The 10,904-nt window shown below is 46.5% G+C and overlaps 1 non-coding gene across 1 annotated transcript; it reads right to left on the bottom strand.

Annotated features, from left to right (window-relative positions):
• Window positions 1-9,595: 9,595 nt before the first annotated feature.
• Trnai-aau (transfer RNA isoleucine (anticodon AAU)) lies at window positions 9,596-9,673 on the bottom strand. The gene has a single exon. It is a non-coding gene; the product is annotated as a tRNA-Ile (tRNA).
• Between the last annotated feature and the right edge of the window lie 1,231 nt (window positions 9,674-10,904).

The raw sequence follows: 10,904 nt of genomic DNA, 5'->3' as shown, positions 1-10,904 counted from the left end.
TCGTACTGCTCAATTGCTACATTAAAACATTATGTTTCTTTTTCAGAACTGGAAAAGCACAAGCGTGACAGCATTCGAACCTGTAATCTTCAGATCCGAAGTCCGACGCCTTATCCATTAGGCCACACGGTCACTGACGACCAACATTTACATGTATACGACTCATCTCGAAACGCTCACACCCCTGAGGATTTGTGTTTTCGTTCTACACAGCCGCTGCCCCTTGCTCTTTCCCACCCATTCGTTACATTCAACCTCTGACGTGACCGACCAAATATAGACTGAGAAACAAGACCACAAACTTTGTGCATTCGGAATCGAAGGCAGGGCGTCCCTCGCCGCATTTGCTACGATTGCCATTTGCTACTTCTGCAGAAGCGGCGGCGGCGGCTTAAAAAAACGCCTGTCGCTATATGTTCGTCATCACAGGTACTGTTTGCTATACGGCCACGACGCGCAACTGATTTCCAAAATTAATCTTTCTCCTGTGAGAATGGAACTTACGACCCTTGGTTTATTAGACCAGTGCTCTACCACTGAGCTAAAGAGGCGCGGCCTAGCGGTACTCTTTGGTACTTCGTCCTTACGGTCGTCTGCATCATCAGACTTTAGCTGACAACACTTCATATTACCGGCTAATATTTGCAGCTATGTCGACAAATTACTGCTTGGCTACACATCTGACACGTAACCGATGTGCTCTCAAAACAACAACACTTGCATTTCAGAAAATGTCTTTCACACATGTCTACAAAATCACCTTCACCTTCAAATACAGCTTCCTAGCGACTGACAGAGACGTAGGCAAAGTTTAAAGTTGCTATTTCCATTAAATCTCGTTAATCAGAAAAACGGTAATTTACACCTGCAGCGGAACAAAATTCCGTTCCGCCCAGCGTCTGGCTCGAACCCACGACCCTGGGATTAAGAGTCTGACGCTCTACCGACTGAGCTAGCCGGCTACCTCAGTGAATACCTGCCGGGTAGCACGTCACACAGTACTCGTTTGGGTTGGGTAGTCCCATACAGAATCTCTCCATGATGCCTAATGTTTTCCTAACGTCACACTCGTCACGTACTTCACTTTTATGTCATAATCATTTCTGAGATGTAAAGAAATTGCATGACAACATGCAGAGCTAGTGGCGTCAAAATTAACACACATACTTTATGTGACTCAAAAGCCGAACGAGTTACTTTCCGACGTTGTTTTAGATGTGCAAGTGATAGTCAAAACTCGCTGTGTCGGCACTTTGCCGACCATTTCGCTAGTTAACACCGGTCTTGTTGTGTGTGTTTCAAGCTCAAGAGCATCTCCAAGCAAAAAATGGTCAACAGCAACATTCAGACGGTTTCGTACTGCTCAATTGCTACATTAAAACGGTATGTTTCTTTTTCCGAACTGTAAAAACACAAGCGTGACAGCATTCGAACCTGTAATCTTCAGATCCGAAGTCCGACGCCTTATCCATTAGGCCACACGGTCACTGACGACCAACATTTACATGTATACGACTCATCTCGAAACGCTCACACCCCTGAGGATTTGTGTTTTCGTTCTACACAGCCGCTGCCCCTTGCTCTTTCCCACCCATTCGTTACATTCAACCTCTGACGAGACCGACCAAATATAGACTGAGAAACAAGACCACACACATTGTGCATTCGGAATCGAAGGCAGGGCGACCCTCGCCGCATTTGCTACGATGGCCATTTGCTACTTCTGCAGAAGCGGCGGCGGCGACGACGACAACGACGACGACGACGACGAAGATCGCGAGAGGCTCTGAGATATGTGAGAAATACATCTATAAAATGTAATTCAGACTGCCTCGTCCCACCTTATGCTATACCGCTTTGGCAAATGCTTTATCTGCGCCATTCGCCTTAATCACATCTGAGAGTAAATCTTAAAAAAACGCCTGTCGCTAATTGTTCCTCTTCACAGGTTCTGTTTCCTATACGGCCACGACGCGCAACTGATTTCCAAAATTCATCTTTCTCCTGTGAGGATGGAACTTACGACCCCTGGTTTATTAGACCAGTGCTATACCACTGAGCTAAAGACGCGCGGCCTAGCGGTTCTCTTGGGTACTTCGTCCTTACGGTCGTCTGCATCATCAGACTTTAGCTGACAACACTTCATATTACCGGCTAATATTTGCAGCTATGTCGACAAATTACTGCTTCGCTACACATCTGACACGTAACCGATGTGCTCTCCAAACAACAACATTTGCATTTCAGAACATGTCTTTCACACATGTCTACAAAATCACCTTCACCTTCAAACACAGCATCCTTGCGACTGACAGAGACGTAGGCAAAGTTTAAAGTTGCTATTTCCATTAAATCTCGTTAATCAGAAAAACGGTAATTTACACCTGCAGCGGAACAAACTTCCGTTCCGCCCAGCGTCTGGCTCGAACCCACGACCCTGGGATTAAGAGTCTGACGCTCTACCGACTGAGCTAGCCGGCTACCTCGGTGAATACCTGCCGGGTAGCACGTCACACAGTACTCGTTTGGGTTGGGTGGTCCCATACAGAATCTCTCCATGATGCCTAATGTTTTCCTAACGTCACACTCGTCACGTACTTCACTTTTATGTCATAATCATTTCTGAGAGGTAAAGAAATTGCATGACAACATGCAGAGCTAGTGGCGTCAAAATTAACACACATACTTTATGAGACTCAAAAGCCGAACGAGTTACTTTCCGACGTTGTTTTAGATGTGCAAGTGATAGTCAAAACTCGCTGTGTCGGCACTCTGCCGACCATTTCGCTAGTTAACACCGGTCCTGCTGTGTGTGTTTCAAGCTCAAGAGCATCTCCAAGCAAAAAATGGTCAACAGCAACATTCAGACGGTTTCGTACTGCTCAATTGCTACATTAAAACGGTATGTTTCTTTTTCCGAACTGTAAAAACACAAGCGTGACAGCATTCGAACCTGTAATCTTCAGATATGAAGTCCAACGCCTTATCCATTAGGCCACACGGACACTGACGACCAACATTTACATGTATACGACTCATCTCGAAACGCTCACACCCCTGAGGATTTGTGTTTTCGTTCTACACAGCCGCTGCCCCTTGCTCTTTCCCACCCATTCGTTACATTCAACCTCTGACGAGACCGACCAAATATAGACTGAGAAACAAGACCACACACTTTGTGCATTCGGAATCGAAGGCAGGGCGTCCCTCGCCGCATTTGCTACGATGGCCATTTGCTACTTCTGCAGAAGCGGCGGCGGCGACGACGAAGACGACGACGACGACGAAGATCGCGAGAGGCTCTGAGATATGTGAGAAATACATCTATAAAATGTAATTCAGACTGCCTCGTCCCACCTTATGCTGTACCGCTTTGGCAAATGCTTTATCTGCGCCATTCGCCTTAATCACATCTGAGAGTAAATCTTAAAAAAAACGCCTGTCGCTAATTGTTCGTCATCACAGGTACTGTTTGCTATACGGCCACGACGCGCAACTGATTTCCAAAATTCATCTTTCTCCTGTGAGGATGGAACTTACGACCCCTGGTTTATTAGACCAGTGCTCTACCACTGAGCTAAAGAGGCGCGGCCTAGCGGTACTCGTGGGTACTTCATCCTTACGGTCGTCTGCATCATCAGACTTTAGCTGACAACACTTCATATTACCGGCTAATATTTGCAGCTATGGCGACAAATTACTGCTTGGCTACACATCTGACACGTAACCGATGTGCTCTCCAAACCACAACACTTGCATTTCAGAACATGTCTTTCACACATGTCTACAAAATCACCTTCACCTTCAAATACAGTTTCCTTGCGACTGACAGAGACGTAGGCAAAGTTTAAAGTTGCTATTTCCATTAAATCTCGTTAATCAGAAAAACGGTAATTTACACCTGCAGCGGAACAAAATTCCGTTTCGCCCAGCGTCTGGCTCGAACCCACGACCCTGGGATTAAGAGTCTGACGCTCTACCGACTGAGATAGCCGGCTACCTCGGTGAATGCTTGCCGGGTAGCACGTCACACAGTACTCGTTTGGGTTGGGTGGTCCCATACAGAATCTCTCCATGCTGCCTAATGTTTTCCTAACGTCACACTCGTCACGTACTTCACTTTTATGTCATAATCATTTCTGAGAGGCAAAGAAATTGCATGACAACAAGCAGAGCTAGTGGCGTCAAAATTAACACACATACTTTATGTGACTCAAAAGCCGAACGAGTTACTTTCCGACGTTGTTTTAGATGTGCAAGTGCCAGTCAAAACTCGCGGTGTCGGCACTCTGCCGACCATTTCGCTAGTTAACACCGGTCTTGCTGTGTGTGTTTCAAGCTCAAGAGCATCTCCAAGCAAAAAATGGTCAACAGCAACATTCAGACGGTTTCGTACTGCTCAATTGCTACATTAAAACATTATATGTCTTTTTCAGAACTGGAAATGCACAAGCGTGACAGCATTCGAACCTGTAATCTTCAGATCCGAAGTCCGACGCCTTATCCATTAGGCCACACGGTCACTGACGACCAACATTTACATGTATACGACTCATCTCGAAACGCTCACACCCCTGAGGATTTGTGTTTTCGTTCTACACAGCCGCTGCCCCTTGCTCTTTCCCACCCATTCGTTACATTCACCCTCTGACGTGACCGACCAAATATAGACTGAGAAACAAGACCACACACTTTGTGCATTCGGAATCGAAGGCAGGGCGTCCCTCGCCGCATTTGCTACGATTGCCATTTGCTACTTCTGCAGAAGCGGCGGCGGCGGCGGCGGCGGCGGCGACGACGACGACGACGACGACGACGACGACGAATATCGCGAGAGGCTCTGAGAAATGTGAGAAATACACCTATAAAATGTAATTCAGACTGCCTCGTCCCACCTTATGCTGTACCGCTTTGGCAAATGCTTTATCTGCGCCATTCGCCTTAATCGCATATGAGAGTAATTCTTAAAAAAACGCCTGTCGCTATATGTTCGTCATCACAGGTACTGTTTGCTATACGGCCACGACGCGCAACTGATTTCCAAAATTCATCTTTCTCCTGTGAGAATGGAACTTACGACCCTTGGTTTATTAGACCAGTGCTCTACCACTGAGCTAAAGATGAGCGGCCTAGCGGTACTCTTGGGTACTTCGTCCTTACGGTCGTCTGCATCATCAGACTTTAGCTGACAACACTTCATATTACCGGCTAATATTTGCAGCTATGTCGACAAATTACTGCTTGGCTACACATCTGACACGTAACCGATGTGCTGTCCAAACAACAACACTTGCATTTCAGAAAATGTCTTTCACACATGTCTACAAAATCACCTTCACCTTCAAATACAGCTTCCTTGCGACTGACAGAGACGTAGGCAAAGTTTAAAGTTACTATTTCCATTAAATCTCGTTAATCAGAAAAACGGTAATTTACACCTGCAGCGGAACAAAATTCCGTTCCGCCCAGCGTCTGGCTCGAACCCACGACCCTGGGATTAAGAGTCTGACGCTGTACCGACTGAGCTAGCCGGCTACCTCTGTGAATACCTGCCGGGTAGCACGTCACACAGTACTCGTTTGGGTTGGGTGGTCCCATACAGAATCTCTCCATGATGCCTAATGTTTTCCTAACGTCACACTCGTCACGTACTTCACTTTTATGTCATAATCATTTCTGAGATGTAAAGAAATTGCGTGACAACATGCAGAGCTAGTGGCGTCAAAATTAACACACATACTTTATGTGACTCAAAAGCCGAACGAGTTACTTTCCGACGTTGTTTTAGATGTGCAAGTGATAGTCAAAACTCGCTGTGTCGGCACTCTGCCGACCATTTCGCTAGTTAACACCGGTCTTGTTGTGTGTGTTTCAAGCTCAAGAGCATCTCCAAGCAAAAAATGGTCAACAGCAACATTCAGACGGTTTCGTACTGCTCAATTGCTACATTAAAACGGTATGTTTCTTTTTCCGAACTGTAAAAACACAAGCGTGACAGCATTCGAACCTGTAATCTTCAGATATGAAGTCCGACGCCTTATCCATTAGGCCACACGGTCACTGACGACCAACATTTACATGTATACGACTCATCTCGAAACGCTCACACCCCTGAGGATTTGTGTTTTCGTTCTACACAGCCGCTGCCCCTTGCTCTTTCCCACCCATTCGTTACATTCAACCTCTGACGAGACCGACCAAATATAGACTGAGAAACAAGACCACACACTTTGTGCATTCGGAATCGAAGGCAGGGCGTCCCTCGCCGCATTTGCTACGATGGCCATTTGCTACTTCTGCAGAAGCGGCGGCGGCGACGACGAAGACGACGACGACGACGAAGATCGCGAGAGGCTCTGAGATATGTGAGAAATACATCTATAAAATGTAATTCAGACTGCCTCGTCCCACCTTATGCTGTACCGCTTTGGCAAATGCTTTATCTGCGCCATTCGCCTTAATCACATCTGAGAGTAATTCTTAAAAAAACGCCTGTCGCTAATTGTTCGTCATCACAGGTACTGTTTGCTATACGGCCACGACGCGCAACTGATTTCCAAAATTCATCTTTCTCCTGTGAGGATGGAACTTACGACCCCTGGTTTATTAGACCAGTGCTCTACCACTGAGCTAAAGAGGCGCGGCCTAGCGGTACTCGTGGGTACTTCATCCTTACGGTCGTCTGCATCATCAGACTTTAGCTGACAACACTTCATATTACCGGCTAATATTTGCAGCTATGGCGACAAAATTCTGCTTGGCTACACATCTGACACGTAACCGATGTGCTCTCCAAACCACAACACTTGCATTTCAGAACATGTCTTTCACACATGTCTACAAAATTACCTTCACCTTCAAATACAGTTTCCTTGCGACTGACAGAGACGTAGGCAAAGTTTAAAGTTGCTATTTCCATTAAATCTCGTTAATCAGAAAAACGGTAATTTACACCTGCAGCGGAACAAAATTCCGTTCCGCCCAGCGTCTGGCTCGAACCCACGACCCTGGGATTAAGAGTCTGACGCTCTACCGACTGAGATAGCCGGCTACCTCGGTGAATGCTTGCCGGGTAGCACGTCACACAGTACTCGTTTGGGTTGGGTGGTCCCATACAGAATCTCTCCATGCTGCCTAACGTTTTCCTAACGTCACACTCGTCACGTACTTCACTTTTATGTCATAATCATTTCTGAGAGGCAAAGAAATTGCATGACAACAAGCAGAGCTAGTGGCGTCAAAATTAACACACATACTTTATGTGACTCAAAAGCCGAACGAGTTACTTTCCGACGTTGTTTTAGATGTGCAAGTGCCAGTCAAAACTCGCGGTGTCGGCACTCTGCCGACCATTTCGCTAGTTAACACCGGTCTTGCTGTGTGTGTTTCAAGCTCAAGAGCATCTCCAAGCAAAAAATGGTCAACAGCAACATTCAGACGGTTTCGTACTGCTCAATTGCTACATTAAAACATTATGTTTCTTTTTCAGAACTGGAAATGCACAAGCGTGACAGCATTCGAACCTGTAATCTTCAGATCCGAAGTCCGACGCCTTATCCATTAGGCCACACGGTCACTGACGACCAACATTTACATGTATACGACTCATCTCGAAACGCTCACACCCCTGAGGATTTGTGTTTTCGTTCTACACAGCCGCTGCCCCTTGCTCTTTCCCACCCATTCGTTACATTCAACCTCTGACGTGACCGACCAAATATAGACTGAGAAACAAGACCACACACTTTGTGCATTCGGAATCGAAGGCAGGGCGTCCCTCGCCGCATTTGCTACGATTGCCATTTGCTACTTCTGCAGAAGCGGCGGCGGCGGCGGCGGCGACGACGACGACGACGACGACCACGACGACGACGAATATCGCGAGAGGCTCTGAGAAATGTGAGAAATACACCTATAAAATGTAATTCAGACTGCCTCGTCCCACCTTATGCTGTACCGCTTTGGCAAATGCTTTATCTGCGCCATTCGCCTTAATCGCATATGAGAGTAATTCTTAAAAAAACGCCTGTCGCTATATGTTCGTCATCACAGGTACTGTTTGCTATACGGCCACGACGCGCAACTGATTTCCAAAATTAATCTTTCTCCTGTGAGAATGGAACTTACGACCCTTGGTTTATTAGACCAGTGCTCTACCACTGAGCTAAAGAGGAGCGGCCTAGCGGTACTCTTGGGTACTTCGTCCTTACGGTCGTCTGCATCATCAGACTTTAGCTGACAACACTTCATATTACCGGCTAATATTTGCAGCTATGTCGACAAATTACTGCTTGGCTACACATCTGACACGTAACCGATGTGCTGTCCAAACAACAACACTTGCATTTCAGAAAATGTCTTTCACACATGTCTACAAAATCACCTTCACCTTCAAATACAGCTTCCTTGCGACTGACAGAGACGTAGGCAAAGTTTAAAGTTGCTATTTCCATTAAATCTAGTTAATCAGAAAAACGGTAATTTACACCTGCAGCGGCACAAAATTCCGTTCCGCCCAGCGTCTGGCTCGAACCCACGACCTTGGGATTAAGAGTCTGACGCTGTACCGACTGAGCTAGCCGGCTACCTCGGTGAATACCTGCCGGGTAGCACGTCACACAGTACTCGTTTGGGTTGGGTGGTCCCATACAGAATCTCTCCATGATGCCTAATGTTTTCCTAACGTCACACTCGTCACGTACTTCACTTTTATGTCATAATCATTTCTGAGATGTAAAGAAATTGCATGACAACATGCAGAGCTAGTGGCGTCAAAATTAACACACATACTTTATGTGACTCAAAAGCCGAACGAGTTACTTTCCGACGTTGTTTTAGATGTGCAAGTGATAGTCAAAACTCGCTGTGTCGGCACTCTGCCGACCATTTCGCTAGTTAACACCGGTCTTGTTGTGTGTGTTTCAAGCTCAAGAGCATCTCCAAGCAAAAAATGGTCAACAGCAACATTCAGACGGTTTCGTACTGCTCAATTGCTACATTAAAACGGTATGTTTCTTTTTCCGAACTGTAAAAACACAAGCGTGACAGCATTCGAACCTGTAATCTTCAGATATGAAGTCCAACGCCTTATCCATTAGGCCACACGGACACTGACGACCCACATTTACATGTATACGACTCATCTCGAAACGCTCACACCCCTGAGGATTTGTGTTTTCGTTCTACACAGCCGCTGCCCCTTGCTCTTTCCCACCCATTCGTTACATTCAACCTCTGACGAGACCGACCAAATATAGACTGAGAAACAAGACCACACACTTTGTGCATTCGGAATCGAAGGCAGGGCGTCCCTCGCCGCATTTGCTACGATGGCCATTTGCTACTTCTGCAGAAGCGGCGGCGGCGACGACGAAGACGACGACGACGACGAAGATCGCGAGAGGCTCTGAGATATGTGAGAAATACATCTATAAAATGTAATTCAGACTGCCTCGTCCCACCTTATGCTGTACCGCTTTGGCAAATGCTTTATCTGCGCCATTCGCCTTAATCACATCTGAGAGTAAATCTTAAAAAAACGCCTGTCGCTAATTGTTCGTCATCACAGGCCACGACGCGCAACTGATTTCCAAAATGCATCTTTCTCCTGTGAGGATGGAACTTACGACCCCTGGTTTATTAGACCAGTGCTCTACCACTGAGCTAAAGAGGCGCGGCCTAGCGGTACTCTTGGGTACTTCGTCCTTACGGTCGTCTGCATCATCAGACTTTAGCTGACAACACTTCATATTACCGGCTAATATTTGCAGCTATGGCGACAAATTACTGCTTGGCTACACATCTGACACGTAACCGATGTGCTCTCCAAACCACAACACTTGCATTTCAGAACATGTCTTTCACACATGTCTACAAAATCACCTTCACCTTCAAATACAGTTTCCTTGCGACTGACAGAGACGTAGGCAAAGTTTAAAGTTGCTATTTCCATTAAATCTCGTTAATCAGAAAAACGGTAATTTACACCTGCAGCAGAACAAAATTCCGTACCGCCCAGCGTCTGGCTCGAACCCACGACCCTGGGATTAAGAGTCTGACGCTCTACCGACTGAGATAGCCGGCTACCTCGGTGAATACTTGCCGAGGTAGCACGTCACACAGTACTCGTTTGCGTTGGGTGGTCCCATACAGAATCTCTCCATGCTGCCTAATGTTTTCCTAACGTCACACTCGTCACGTACTTCACTTTTATGTCATAATCATTTCTGAGAGGCAAAGAAATTGCATGACAACAAGTAGAGCTAGTGGCGTCAAAATTAACACACATACTTTATGTGACTCAAAAGCCGAACGAGTTACTTTCCGACGTTGTTTTAGATGTGCAAGTGCCAGTCAAAACTCGCGGTGTCGGCACTCTGCCGACCATTTCGCTAGTTAACACCGGTTTTGCTGTGTGTGTTTCAAGCTCAAGAGCATCTCCAAGCAAAAAATGGTCAACAGCAACATTCAGACGGTTTCGTACTGCTCAATTGCTACATTAAAACGATATGTTTCTTTTTCAGAACTGGAAAAACACAAGCGTGACAGCATTCGAACGTGTAATCTTCAGATAGGAAGTCCGACGCCTTATCCATTAGGCCACACGGTCACTGACGACCAACATTTACATGTATACGACTCATCTCGAAACGCTCACACCCCTGAGGATATGTGTTTTCGGTCTACACAGCCGTTGCCCCTTGCTCTTTCCCACCCATTCGTTACATTCAACCTCTGACGAGACCGACTAAATATAGACTGACAAACAAGACCACACACTTTGTGCATTCGGAATCGAAGGCAGGGCGTCCCTCGCCGCAATTGTTACGATGGCCATTTGCTACTTCTGCAGAAGCGGCGGCGGCGACGACGGCGACGACGACGACGACGACGACGAAGATCGC

The sequence above is a fragment of the Schistocerca gregaria genome, unplaced genomic scaffold, assembly GCF_023897955.1.
Source record: "Schistocerca gregaria isolate iqSchGreg1 unplaced genomic scaffold, iqSchGreg1.2 ptg000077l, whole genome shotgun sequence".
Lineage (NCBI taxonomy): Eukaryota > Metazoa > Arthropoda > Insecta > Orthoptera > Acrididae > Schistocerca > Schistocerca gregaria.
This window is presented reverse-complemented; position numbering and strand designations above follow the sequence as displayed.